Source organism: Lissotriton vulgaris, chromosome 11 (assembly GCF_964263255.1).
Source record: "Lissotriton vulgaris chromosome 11, aLisVul1.2, whole genome shotgun sequence".
Lineage (NCBI taxonomy): Eukaryota > Metazoa > Chordata > Amphibia > Caudata > Salamandridae > Lissotriton > Lissotriton vulgaris.
This window is the reverse complement of record NC_141699.1, coordinates 312,019,359-312,035,193: the sequence shown is the minus strand read 5'-3', so window position 1 is coordinate 312,035,193 and position 15,835 is coordinate 312,019,359.

Genomic DNA, 15,835 nt, shown 5'->3' with positions numbered 1-15,835 from the left:
TGCTGCCCCATGAGGAAGGAGCTTGAGGCTCTGAAACGCGTCGGGGGAAATGGTGAAAAACGGCAGTGAAATGCAGCTTTCTGGCAAATAAAAGAGTTGAACTCATCTTCCAGTTGGAGTGGCGTCCTTGAATTAGAGGCATCCTGTGGTAATAATTGCGCGGCCGCCTCAGCCGCGGAGGATGCACCGCCTATCTGAAATGTGGTGATAGGACTGCACGATGGTGACTGAACCTGCGTGAAAACGGCGCTGGAAGGCAAGAAATGGGGAAGCTAAATATCATAGCTGGGGCCCACTGGAGGGCTTTTTGAAAGAATAACACAATGGCAAGGTAAAACATTGGCAAATGCAAACGAACCCTACCTGCGGGGAAGAACTGCACTACAGCTACCAGCATGCTCTCACTGGAGAGAACATGCAAAGTGGACGATGAAAAAATGTAAAGCTGTAGTGATGTTGTCATTTGCCTAATTGCTGCCCCATGAGGAAGGAGCTTGAGGCTCTGAAACGCGTCGGGGGAAATGGTGAAAAACGGCAGTGAAATGCAGCTTTCTGGCAAATAAAAGAGTTGAACTTACCTTCCAGTTGGAGTGGCGTCCTTGAATTAGAGGCATCCTGTGGTAATAATTGCGCGGCGGCCTCAGCCGCGGAGGATGCACCGCCTATCTGAAATGTGGTGATAGGACTGCACGATGGTGACTGAACCTGCGTGAAAACGGCTCTGGAAGGCAAGAAATGGGGAAGCTAAATATCACAGCTGGGGCCCACTGGAGGGCTTTTTGAAAGAATAACACAATGGCAAGGTAAAACATTGGCAAATGCAAACAAACCCTACCTGCGGGGAAGAACTGCACTACAGCTACCAGCATGCTCTCACTGGAGAGAACATGCAAAGTGGACGATGAAAAAATGTAAAGCTGTAGTGACGTCGTCATTTGCCTAATTGCTGCTCCATGAGGAAGGAGCTTGAGGCTCTGAAACGCGTCGGGGGAAATGGTGAAAAACTGCAGTGAAATGCAGCTTTCTGGCAAATAAAAGAGTTGAACTCATCTTCCAGTTGGAGTGGCGTCCTTGAATTAGAGGCATCCTGTGGTAATATATATATATATATATATATATATATATGTATATATCACTGAAAAAAACATATGTTTCAGGGATGTTATAGTTAGTTGGATATTTGACTCATATAAAACCAGAGAAATTCACCTGTTATAGTTAGTTGAGCTAACTATAACTTGTGCGCCCGCAATGCACTGCTGTCAGTGACATCACTGATGACATCTCAAATGACATCACTGATGACATCACCCAGTGAATGTGTGTTTCTGTAAAGTTTAAATATTTTTCATATATATCTATGCCAAGGTGTATTGACTAATGAGTGGATTTACAACTACCTGAATGGATTATTTAGCAGGTGCGTGACTGACTGTATAAGTGAGTGATTAAACGTGTCTTACTGAATGCATGGGTTAGTGACCAAACTGTGTAAAAGTCTGTATTAGTCTCTCAGTTGGTGTGTAAGTGGCTGCATGGGTTATTGATTTGTTGTCTGACTATCTGTATGGGTGCCTGAGTGTCTGTGTGCGTGGGTGAGGGGGTGTGAGACTCTGCGCATAGATGTCTGAGTGGGTGATTTACTAGTTGTAGGGATTCAAAAGTGCATCTGTAAAGTGCTGTATTGGTGAGTTAGTGTGTGTATGGGTCTGTTGGTGAATGAATGAATAGCTCTGGGGAATATGTGTAAATAACTACATATGTTTCAAAGCAATATCTGTCACTGTTGGAGTATATAAATGACTATACATGAGAGTAAGCTATTATTAAGAGTGGGTATATAAATGACTGCTTGTAACAGTGATTGTATAAGACACTAAGTATGTGTTAGTATCTTCATACATAAGTGATGTGGTATGTGTGTAAATAACTCAGTTGGTGTATATAACTTCATACATGAATACATGAGTATGTATTTCATTCTTTGCATGACTGACTAGGTGTATGAATAACTCTATGGATGAGTGGTAGAGTGTGACTGTATGTATAGGTGTGTGAGTAAATATTATATTACTGTATTGATGAGTATCTATGTATAAGACACTGCATGTGTTTATAGACCTAAGAAAGAGTCGGTGGTATGTCGTATCTGGCATTGTTGTATGTATGGTTTCAAAAATAGTAGTCTGTACTTTAGAGTGGGTGTATCAACGTTTATATTGGAGCATCAGTATGTGCATCAGATAATCACGTGGATGATGTAATCAGTGATGTAATCAGTGATATCACTGACAATGTCATGAGTGATATAATATGTGACGTCGTCAGCAGTGCATTGCGGGCGCGCGAGTTATAGTTAGCTTAACTAACTATAACAGGCACATTTCTCTGGTTTTATGAGTCAAATGTCCAACTAACTATAATGTCACTCAAACCTATGTTTTTTCAGTGAATTTCTAAGGTTCTTTAAATACTAATTTCTAACTATAACGTCTGTAAAACCTGTTTTTTTCTGTGAATTTTAAAGATTTTTTTAATTAACGAACTACTGTTGTGTATTTGTCATTAGTACTCTTTTTTTAAACTTTTCAACTACATAAAATAAACTGCAAAAGTGCTATGTAACGTAATACATTTCACAAATTACAATACGTTTTTAAATAATTCAAAACAATTTAACATTCAGATAACAATTTTTCTCCCTTTTTTTCTGTCATCAGCTACTACTTAAATTCTCTATTCACAGTGATGTCAGTGTAGTTTTGTCATAAACAGCAGGGGGAAAAACAACTAGATTGTTAAAAAAAATTGAAGCCCTAATTCTCGCAAATATTATACAAAATCAATACAAATAACACATCCAATACTACTTCAAATGTTCAAATCTTACCTTTACTTCGTAGTTTCTCTGCACATTTTCCCAATATGCCAGATAATGTATCAAAAATTTCGCTTTGAAAGCATCCAGTATGAATTGCTTAAAGATCTTTACACCTTCCCATAAGCCAAATTGTGAATCTAAAATCTTTTTTTCAGAAAAATCAAGTATGAGCTGGGTAATTCATAATGCAATCTCAGTTTCATTTCCAAGTGTGTATCGTTACAGTGACTCCAACCATTATTACACTTTAAATAAACTGTATAATGTCCACTTGTAGTAGTACTTCCAGCATGGAATACAATAGCATCTGTTGCAAAAGTTCTTCGAGAAATAGATACTTAACTCCTATAGTGCTGCGCACGTTCACCGGCCGACGGCACCACTACCTCCGTAGTGCTGCCGTCGGCCGTTGAACGCTCAAACTGCACCTGCGCAATGGAACGTCCAGCACTGGAGCTGGACGTTCCATAGCAGTTAAACGGTTAATTGTCAACAACATTTTTTTTTTTGGTATCCACTTTTCTTCCATTTTGTCGACAGCGTTGCAGTATTATAATAAAATATTTTCCATATCTTGGTAGGCATAATGTAGATAGCATTCTTGATTTACAACGAGAACACATCATATCATGACCCGCTTCTTTTATTAATTTGGAAAATGGTACAGATTTGCAGTCAGGTATTATTAAATATAAAAATCGTTCTCTGTCAACTATAGTCCTTGAAGATAATAAACACTCTTCCCATTTATGTTCCCATTTGTAACTGAGTCCAAATAAACTCTCAATCTGAATTCCTTCCTCTTTTAGTACTCCAAGCATAACCATCAGAAATTCTTGTGCATCTTGTATATTAGCACTGAACGTTAAAAATCCAATACATGTATCCAACAGTTGGAGAATACGAGAAGCAGAATGGATCTTACTTCTATCAATTCTCAATTCTTTAAATAAACTGTAAAGTGCAGAACATAAAGTTTTTTCCTGTCAATCCATAATTTAACCACAAACATCTTCAAGATAAAATATAACATTTAGAATAACATTACCATAGCAGTTGACACCAGAAGCATTTTCTAATTGGTATCCAAAAACATCATCACTTGTTTGTATTTTCTGCTTCTTTACATCTTTTCTTTTCTATTGATTTTCTTTCTGCTTTTCAACCATAGTTAATTCTTCACCATGTTTGCGTTTTGAACACACAATACGTTTCTCATAAATAGAATATTCACCTAAATGGGGAGCATAAAGCCTTCTCAAACGATTATATTCTCTTACACAATTAACATCAGCACTTACCTTGTTCTCATCAAAATCATTTAAATACAAACCAGACAACATTCTAACTCGAGATAATGCAACATATACAATTCCATCTTTAAACACAGTTCTTCCTACATTTACCAAAGCATTATCTACACTTAAACCTTGGAGCATATTATCAAGCGTGGCGTTATAGTTATTGCCGCTTTAGTGGCAGAAAACTGCACCTAAAGCTGTGATAATGTGCTTGATAATATGCCATAGAGAATTCCCGTAGAAGCCCATGTTCACACCAGAACATGGGCTTCAATGGAAATTCACACGGGCATATTATCAAGCCCATTATCGCTGCTTTAGCTGCTGTTTTCTGCCACTAAAGCGGCGATAATTATAATGTCGTTCCTTGATAATATGTGACCTTGTGATTTGTGAATAGTTATTGCATATGCTAAACAGAAGGGAAACTGTTTTCTTCGAACAAACAAGTCTTTTACAAACAAAAAACATGCGGCATAACATGCAATCTGTCTTACCTCTGCAATCTGATCAAATTTAACTTTCAAAAATTCAATTACATTTTTACTTTGATATTTCACAAAATCAACAACTTTCCCCATTGCTCCATTCTCTAAACCTTCTTCTACACACATGCCTCAAAATTACCCAACAGTTTAAACATACATCTACATTTTTTTCTAAGCCAGCAGTTTTTCATACAGACTTTTCCAAAGAATCCAATTTAGTCAGTAGTTTTTCTGAAAGAGCAATTGTTATTCCTTGAAGCTCGATTTTATCAACAGCTTCAATTTGTACTATTTCTTGATTTTCCAATTTCATAAGCTCTCTAATAAATATATAAACCTCTTCCACTGTATGCATTAAGCAAACTATAGACTTTTTTCTTTCATTTTCTTGTGCATTACTTCTGCTGGTGTGTTTTCATTTCTAAACAAGTTCTTTAGTAGACGACTTTAAAAAGCTTGTTTACCATGTTTGCTTGGAACACCAATTCTTACATCTTTCAGAATATTTTCATAATCTTCATCTCTTGCATGTCGCATATTCTGAGTGAGTTCTTTAAATTCAAAATGTAACCACAGGTTCACATTTCCAATACTTCCCAAAGATTTCGTCATGTCTTCATGTAGAAGAGTTTTAAACATTGGTTCTCCTTTTACAGGGGTTAGTTGTAGCAGAACTCCAAATAAAATTAAATGTTTTCCCCCAAAGAGAAAGTCGTAATCTGTTTTTAATACCTGTTGCATTCTTAAGTGTACAAAAGCAAGCATTATGTGTGACACCATGCTCACCTCATCAATAATTAAAGTTTCATTTTCTTCAGCACTTTTGACAGTTCATAAGAAGCTTCTCCAGTCAATTTCTGATATTCTAATATATTATCATGATCAACTGGTAACATCAATAATCTATGCAAAGTAACTCCTTTAACATTGTGTGCAGCTAATCCAGTTGGAGCTGTTAACACACAACATAAATGTGAACCAGTAGCTTTTTAAGATAACTGGTCAAAACTTTAATTAAAAAACTTTTACCTGTTCCAGCTTGACCACTGATGTACATCAGAAGAAGTTTAAAAGATGAATACACACATATGGCTGAGATACCCGCCACCCCCTCTCAACACAATCCCCAAAAGGAGGGAAACCGGAAACAGTTCTTAAAGTTTTTGGAAGTGGGAGGGAGTGACCCTCCCGGCCGTATTTATTAAAACAAATTAAAAACATTAAACGTTTCATGTTATGTACAATTTCATTAACACATTGCGATGTTTGGCTAACCTTAACATATTCTCTAATACAGAGGTTCTCCTAGCCGAACTAGCATCCTACAAAACATTCTCTAGAAATACTGAAATTGTACATCCTAACGTTTAAGGGCCAACGGCAAGGTCATAACCGGTGTCAAGATCCCTAACCAGACTTACCCCTCCCACTTGGGAGGGGCGACAGCACAGAGGCTTACCTCAAGTGCAACTACTAACAATTTCCCTTGACTTGACGGGGGCACTTAAGACTCGACGCCATTTAAAGGTCGTTCGAAGACTCGTGTGAGGTATCTAGAAGGTATCGTGGACCTCCCCCCACCCCACACAACTTACCGCATCTGCCGTCGCAGATGACACTGGCCCCGGGAAATTCCCCAGGAGGGGGCTGTAACCCCTCCTACAAAGGAAGGGGCCTTGACCGCCTTTCCTTTACTTCCGGCGACCCACCCTTAGACGGGACCGCCTCCCCACTGAGGGGCCAATGGCCACCTCTCCCGAGCGCTCCCATCCGTGTTGGGTGACGCCCACTCATAGGGATCTTCTAATTAGTGCTCACCGATCATGACCTTACCGCCTACCAAAATTAAATACGACAGTTCTTACTCAAACCTATGTAAGCCTTGGTCGCTACGACCGAAAGAGCATGCTTAAAAATACAACACTATATCAAATCATTTTAATCGTAAAAACCTACACGACATTCACCATTCTTTATTATGCTCAACATTAAACTGATACCTTCACAGCCTGTAAACGAAACGGAAAACATACTTATAAATTCACTTTATTACAAAACAACTGGCTGTCCTCAGGGGCTGGTGGGTGGGTCAAAATTGGCTCTTCGTTCTGTCCCGAGCTCACGTGTAGCGAGGAGGTGCAGCTTCGGAGCACAAGAACAAGAGGACGTCTTCTGGTCTTGCGTCTCTTTTTATCCGTCTTCAGGGCGGGCGAAAACCCGCCCCTGCCTGCCCCTAGGGCGGGGCTGGCTACGTCGGTGTCTAGGCCAGCCCACTCTAGGGCGGGAAAAAACGCGCCCCGGCTACGCCGCTTCGGGCATACCAGCCGAGACGCGCCTCCCGCCCAAAAATGGCTTCCCGGGGGGATCGAGGTACTCCGCCATACGTTCGGGGGGACCGAGTGGTCGCCCCTTTCCATATGGCTGAGATACCCGCCACCCCCTCTCAACACAATCCCCAAAAGGAGGGAAACCGGAAACAGTTCTTAAAGTTTTTGGAAGTGGGAGGGAGTGACCCTCCCGGCCGTATTTATTAAAACAAATTAAAAACATTAAACGTTTCATGTTATGTACAATTTCATTAACACATTGCGATGTTTGGCTAACCTTAACATATTCTCTAATACAGAGGTTCTCCTAGCCGAACTAGCATCCTACAAAACATTCTCTAGAAATACTGAAATTGTACATCCTAACGTTTAAGGGCCAACGGCAAGGTCATAACCGGTGTCAAGATCCCTAACCAGACTTACCCCTCCCACTTGGGAGGGGCGACAGCACAGAGGCTTACCTCAAGTGCAACTACTAACAATTTCCCTTGACTTGACGGGGGCACTTAAGACTCGACGCCATTTAAAGGTCGTTCGAAGACTCGTGTGAGGTATCTAGAAGGTATCGTGGACCTCCCCCCACCCCACACAACTTACCGCATCTGCCGTCGCAGATGACACTGGCCCCGGGAAATTCCCCAGGAGGGGGCTGTAACCCCTCCTACAAAGGAAGGGGCCTTGACCGCCTTTCCTTTACTTCCGGCGACCCACCCTTAGACGGGACCGCCTCCCCACTGAGGGGCCAATGGCCACCTCTCCCGAGCGCTCCCATCCGTGTTGGGTGACGCCCACTCATAGGGATCTTCTAATTAGTGCTCACCGATCATGACCTTACCGCCACAGGTCCGGATAGTTGACCGGCTATCCGGACCCCCCACAAAACTCCTACCTAAAGGTCATGTTTTAACGTTTTTAACCAAGCTAAGAAGTCTCCTATGAGTAACTCATTCCCCACCCTTGACAAATGCACACCATCCCCCAAATACATACTGTCATCATTAATACAACTATGCGAGATCGAATGCAATGTCTTGGAACGGAACAACCTACTCACTTTGTTATTCAGTTTTCTAACAGAATGATTCAAAGCAGGGATCGAGATAGCCCCCCGCCACACTCTTCGTGGGATCATATGAGACCACGCAATTATGCACCCCGGAACTCTCCTCGCTAACCAACTTACCGTGGAAAGCATAGCCTCCCGGAGAAGTCGTCTACCGGTGGTGACCAAATCATTGCCCCCTAAATGCACTATGACTATGGACGGCGGTGACCTCACCCGCCCTAACAAACCCTCAAAGAATGCTTGAAACTGGTCAATACAGAGACCGCCTCTTCCGTAGAAGGACACTCTGTACCCGTATTCCCCAGGTACGTGAATCATGTCACCTGCTTTGAATACGTCTGCGGCCCGTCTCACGTATGAGTGGCCCACGACCCACACCTCCTTTCTCACAGCCGGTGATGTCTGACCGCTGGCCTGGTGTTGGGTCGACTGCATAGTCCGCCCTGCCGCGTAGGCTTGCGCTACTGAAAACAAACAAAAGACAAGAAGCGTGAGTATATGATTACAGCTTCACAACATGTGCAATCGCACATATCTCTTATAACAATTGGAGGACCAACGCCCCACTCGTTTCACTTGTTCTACATTAAGACCCCTGGCTGTAGCTTCAGTGGCAGCCCCTATTCGAAAGGAATGGGTCCCGAATTCGCCCGGGTCCAAGCCCGCTGCGGCAATGGCCATTGCAAGTACCCGCTGAAACTGAAACCTCGTCAGCGGGGTGGCGTCTGCATGCCTCAACAATGTCCCCCCCCATGATGCCTCCCTTCGTGCTAGGTAATCTTCTAAACACTGTACCGGACACATGGAGGACCCGGGGGTCCTGCGAATGATCGTGCAGTCCCCCCTCCCATCTTGGTCGGTCTTGGACCTGAGAAAGGAGACAATCATCGCATCGCCCCTGATCTGAACGTGTTCCCGGCACAACCCCCCCACCACATCCTGTTTGTTCCTTGCAACCAGCTCACTTATCCTCATAGCCCCGTGAAATGCCAGCGTAAATGCAGTCCGGAACAAACACGTCTCGAAAGGAGACGAGCATGTGGTAGGGAGTGTGGCCAGCAACTGGGACAACCTATCCAGACCTATCGGTCGTCTCACATCTACTCTGCGACCCTCAAGGCGTTGCCACCCACGCAGCGCCTTTTGTACTGCAAAAGACGCTGTCGGGTCCTGGATGTTATGAGCCCTGGCAACAAAGGAAATGGCGGCACGATGCCTTTGGGCCGTAGCCACCGACTTCCCAGCCCTACGTAAGGACATCAGAAAATGTACTACCCACTCTTCCTGACCCCAAAGTCCCCCTCTCTCAGTCCCCAAAAAGGCTAAATAGGCCTGAAACGCCCCTTCATATGCCTTCCTTGTCCTGGGTGCTAGACTCTCTCCCACGAGGTGACGAAGTTCGGGGCACCGAGAGACCAGAGAGCTTCGGGGAAGGGTGCCGGCCCTGGGTCCGCTGAAGGAAGGAAACCCGAGAAAGCCTGCATGTGAAAACGAGACAGTGCATCAGCCGCCTGATTCATCACCCCCGGGACATGTTTTGCTCTGAATATCACGTTCAGTTGCATACACAGTAGGACAATTTCTTTGAGCAGCCTCAAAATCAGTTTACAATGGGCTGCCTGACTATTGATGCATTCTACAACGGTCATATTGTCAGACCAGAACACGACAGAATGATCTCTGAACCCTTCAGGCCAAGTTCTCAGGGCCACCAGAATGGGAAATAGTTCAAGGAAAGCAATATTACTCGTCAGCCCCTTCTCATGCCACCATAGGGGCCACCTTTGTGCCGACCATTTTGTGCCGAAGATGGCGCCAAAGCCTATGCTTCCCGCTGAATCTGTCCATAGCCCAAGCTCTTCGGAGGATACGGCTGGCTTGTTCCAGACGACTCGACCATTGAAGTCCGCCAAAAATGCTAACCAAATACGCATGTCCTGGCGGACCTCGGCCGATAACCTCGTGCGATGATGACCCTCCTTTAGGCCAACCATCGCTTGGGCGATTGAGCGGGAAAAGGGGCGGGCCATTGGGATCACCCTCAAGGCAAAGTTCAATTTCCCCACCAATTGCTGTAACTGATGCAGTGTAACCTTAGATGCAATTAAACATACTTGGAGGGCTGCCCTGAATTTCAACACTTTGCTAGCTGGTAAACGGAAACACCCTTCCCTAGAGTCCAACTCGATCCCCAAAAACTCGAGGCAAGTCGTGGGACCCATAGTTTTACCTGGTGCCAATGGCACGCCAAAATGACCCATCAACACACAGAATTCAGCTAAGGCCTGGGCACATTCGGGATTTCCGGCGGGGCCAAGGAACAGAAAGTCGTCAAGGTAGTGCATTACATTTCGGAAACCCGTTTTCTTAGTGAACACCCATTGCAGGAAAGTACTGAATTTCTCAAAATAAGCACATGATATAGAGCATCCCATTGGCATACACCTATCCATGTAAAATGACCCCTGAAACCCGAATCCCAGAAGACGCTGGTCGTCTGGGTGTACCGGGAGCAACCGGAACGCTGACTCGATATCCGATTTCGCCATCAACGTCCCGGGCCCCAGGCGATTCAAGATGGCTACTGCCTCATCAAACGATGCGTATCGCACCGAACAAACCTCTGGATCAATGGCATCGTTCACCGAAAGACCATGTGGAGCAGACAGATTATGGATCAAACGAAACTCACCTGGGTCCTTCTTGGGGACCACCCCTAACGGAGAACAGACAAAATACGGTACCGGGGGTACACTAAACGGGCCGGTGACCCGTCCCCGGCTAACCTCTTTCTGAATCTTCTCTTGCACTACAGATGTATGTTGTAAAACGGAAAGTTGATTTTTGCACGTCCCTACACCCTGAAAGTCCCCCACCGGGATGCGGAAACCATGTGTAAAACCGTTCCGCAGCACCCCAGCAGAAGTACGATCCGGGTATTCGCTGAGCCAGGGAATCATTGCCAAGGTATCAATCGGGGTTGGTAAAGGCGCCCCTCGGACTATCTTAGACCTGTTTGGCGCTTCCCTTACCCCCATTCTCACTCGTTCTGGCTCTGCACGATGACTCAGGATGGGACGACCCACAAGTACTACATTCATGTTTGAATTTACACGATCCCGGAGGCCTGGTACATTTCCCTTTGTTGAAATTAAAGCAGAAACCCTTTTTCCCTGTATTGCCTGCGGGTCTCGAATAATCGTCGGTGCTCGTACTTGGTCGAAAGGGCGTCCCCACATTTTGGCGGGAGAAATCAACAACATTGCTCCCAACCAATGGCATTTTTAACATTCCTGATTCTCTCATTTTATCCCATGTCACAGAATCGTAACAATCCCAAGTCAAACTCTTGTTATGCTCCTTTTCTTTCCTGAACAGATTGTCATAACAGAACCAATGGTTACCTTGATACGCTGTCGAGTAACCCATAATTCGTGATTGATAAATGGGAAACTCCGGAAGCAACTCGGGCCTACGTTCCCCCAAAATCGATGTAAAAATACCCCACGCATTGCCCCAGTTGCCAATATTCTCATTTACCTTAAAGGCGGCCATTTTTGCGCGCCAAACACTTGGATGCATTAGGTCCTTCTGACTCTTGACATGCTCTACCTCATAATGATCGACAAGCAGGGAGAATATATTCACGTATTCCCCCGCCCAAATCTTTTCTTTTATTGCTAAAGGAACATGCTGCCCCAATCTTTCTCTACGAGAGGGTGCTGACTCGTCCCTTGCGATCGGCAATGGCCGCTTACCTGAACCGGATGCTGCTTCTGCCACTTGTGGCTTTTCTATCACCGCCACCGGTGCGGTCACCTTGGCTGCTTCTTTTTCCTTACGCAGCTTTTTTATCAGCGCCTGTGCCTCGGCAGCCGTGGCGCCCTCAGTACTATCGCCCAACCACGCTGCTAGCTGTGCTGCCAGCTCGGGGGGCATATCCTCGTTGGATGTCGGGGTGATGACAACGGGTATTGGATTCCCCTCCATCGGTAGCGGGGTCGGCACCTCGAGCGGGGCAGAGGGAGCCGGGACATCTCCCCCGGCTGGAACCCTTCTCGGCCTCTTAGGTCTCCCTCCAGTCGGTGGTTGGCCCGATCCCTCCTCCCCGTCTCGCTCCGCCAGCCGCTTCTTTATGTCGGACATATCCTTAAAAAGGGCTCGAACCATCTGCTCAGTCGTCATTCTCTTTGCGCCTTTCTTGGGCATCTCTCCGACGAAGTATCTAGAAGACAAAGAAAAAGATCAAAAACGCTCAAAATTGGCTCTTCGTTCTGTCCCGAGCTCACGTGTAGCGAGGAGGTGCAGCTTCGGAGCACAAGAACAAGAGGACGTCTTCTGGTCTTGCGTCTCTTTTTATCCGTCTTCAGGGCGGGCGAAAACCCGCCCCTGCCTGCCCCTAGGGCGGGGCTGGCTACGTCGGTGTCTAGGCCAGCCCACTCTAGGGCGGGAAAAAACGCGCCCCGGCTACGCCGCTTCGGGCATACCAGCCGAGACGCGCCTCCCGCCCAAAAATGGCTTCCCGGGGGGATCGAGGTACTCCGCCATACGTTCGGGGGGACCGAGTGGTCGCCCCTTTCCATTCTTTTCTTTATTGCAACAAACCATGTTCTATCCATTCTTTCACCTGCACATATATTTCTTTCTGTTCAACATTTACTTGTTCTTCTACGTTTTCCAATTTTATATTCTCCTTGTGGGCTTGCTGCGTGCAATTTTGACTTCATGCATAGCAATTGCTGCTTCATTTTCCTGCATTGGTTGTCCAAGAGATTCTTGACTACATTGACCACTACTTTGACTATCTTGAGACCTTTCATGAACTATTTCAGCTATAATAGTCTTTTCATGTTCAACTTCATCATTCAACATTTTTTAACATGTTGGGAAAATTGTACATCCAATACTATCTTTACAAGCATTAATAGAATCTTCATAGCAATCAAACTCTCCAAGTAATTCACTTTCTCTACGCCATGGTTTAAACAGTTGCAGAAGTGCTAAATAGTAAAATTCTCGCTTATCTGGAGTTTCACAAGTAAGTTTCTTGTGGTTTATAATATTACCCTTTTCATGTTTTACTAAACAACCATGACATCCAACTACTGCAGTTTCCCTCTTTTAAATTCTTTTTAACATTTCTTTTGAAGCTGTAATGTTGAAGTACTTCATACAGACAAAGCTGTTCCAGATGTTGACTCCTTTTTGGATAGTATGTGTTCAACATATTAGTTTCAGGAATGTCTGTACTGTCTGGCTCATTTGCTGCTAATCGTTCAATCTCTTCCAATGAATTCAACACTCTCTTTTGTTTAAAGGCAAGACCTAAACTTATCTAAATGATTCCGCGTGACTTTGAATATAAACTTGAAGATTACAAGCGGTTCGAACATTCATACGATCTAATTTCTCGGTGGGAAAGCTGTACAATTTTTTGCTAAGGCTATTCTCTTGTGCAATTTCTTCCCACATTTGCTTAATCTCTGTTTTTTCTGATTTTGTTAAGTATGATGTAACATAACGTGCAACAGCAATTGAGTTATCTGCAACATACTGGATGTCCATGTTCTCATTCCACATTTTTAAAATGACTGGATTGTAGTCATTGATATACGTTGATACTTCTGTTCTTTTTAAGTTGAAGGTATTCTTTGGAGATTTCTGAGTTATTGTGTGCCTTACAGAAGAAAAAAAAAGAATTAGAAATTATTGGATGGGGAAAACCAAACCGTCATTTGGTATAAAATATTCTTTTAGACTTGTATTTTCTTCTGCAATACTTTCCACAAAAATGACTTTGGAAATGTAAAACTTGCTGTCTCAAGCTTCTATCTCCTCCTTCTCTTGGAATCTCATTAATCATATACTGTTCGATGAAAGACAATACTATTTCATCGGAAAACTTCCAATTTTAGGTGCATCCTAGATCCATAGTAGCATATGTATATGAGTTGCACCTCTTGCTTGATACAGTAATTTCTCCAAGAGGTGCATTCTTTTTATTGCAGATTAAAGACATCAAAGCTTGAAACCTATGATTAAAATATCTGCACACATTTACAGGATCCAATGAACACAGTTCACCAGGAGTCTTTATTTCAACATTGTTTATACAGGAATTTGCTTCTCTTAGAAACTCAAGCAAATATTCCCATGCATACTCTGCACAGCTAAGTGTGACAAACCATGTTGGTGTCCCCAAATTCCGTAACATACACTTGAGTTTTCCATGACGACGATACCAACACTCATTTGTTCCATGTTGACATGCCATCAAATTGATTAACTGTGCTTCTAAATTTTCATCTGTTTCTTGAACTTTCTCCACAAATTCTTTCACAGAAAGAAGTGATTGATGAACTCCAGTTTTAAGTATGTGGATCACTGCATACAAGAGAGAATACAGATCACTTTCAAACAAAAATTGAAATATGTATGGAATGCACTGTTGAAATTTAGGATCTTCAGAATATAATTTTGTTGAACGATATTTTGAAGCTGGAATCAGTACAGGTCGGTCATAATATCGTCTACCTTCTCCAGTAGGAAACAGCTGTGGAAAACAGCAAGTTTCCAAGCTTTCCTCCCATACACTCATTGGAGTTTCCTGTGCTTTTTCATTTGATATAACTCAATGCTACTTCCTATCACTTCCTTTGAATGCAAAGGACATATTGTTCATACATCTCTTCAGTCCTTGATTTGTCCACTTTCTCTATTTGACCACTTAAAATTTCAGATTCATCTTCTAAACTTATTACCTGTTCATCCACATTTATATTGTTGTGATAAATATTGTTCTCTATAAGATATAAGGTAGCCTTTTCAACTTTATTAACATCCACAAATGCTTACCATATTTTCTGACTCTGTTGGTACACCATTTACTAAAAAAACTACTGCCTCATTTTCCTCTTTCTCTCCAGCAATAGTTTCAATGTTTTTCTTAAAATCCAAAGGTAAGTTCACCACTCTTCCTTTCAGCCCTCCTTTGAAAAGGATGAATAGATTGAATTAGAACCAACTCATATGTATTCAATTTGGCCAGTTCCTCCGGAATAGCTACTAATTCTAAGTTAATATGCACTGCTCTAGCAGGCAATTTGTTCTCTTCTAATTTGTTGTAACAATATTTACATATATGTTGATCACTACCTACCTCAATTCGACCTTCAACAAACAGGTAAGTTGCAAATTCTTCCCACGTACCATTGTTCTCCTTTTCACTTTTCAAATCCAAATCCACATTTCTACTTTGACTTCTGTAATGAGTAAGTCGACAACAAACACAAACACAAACATAATGTGGTATTTCAGAGCACACTACATTAAACCTTCCAATTTCTTCTTCAAACCGATCAGTGCTATTCACTTTCTCATCTGCTCCAACATCTGTATTTGTGAAACTTTCACTTTCTATGAACTGCTCTTCTGAACAAAAATATCGCATTTCAATATCATCACACTTTTTTTGAACGTCTGATAAATAACCATATAAAAGACTTGCATTCAGTTCACTTAAACATAATGCAGGACTTTTTACATAGTACAGTTTCCTTACAAACTTCCGCATTTCTGCATTTCTGAATGGTTTACTGCTAACATCCTCAAATGATGAAAACACTTTTACAAACTTTTCTTGAAAGACAAGCCAGAGAATGCCCATACTTTTCAGTATATTTTCTTACATTACATGTATCAAGTCCTTGTAACAACTTAATCTTCTGTTTAATACTTTTCTGAGTATAATCTTGTAGCAAATTTCACATTAT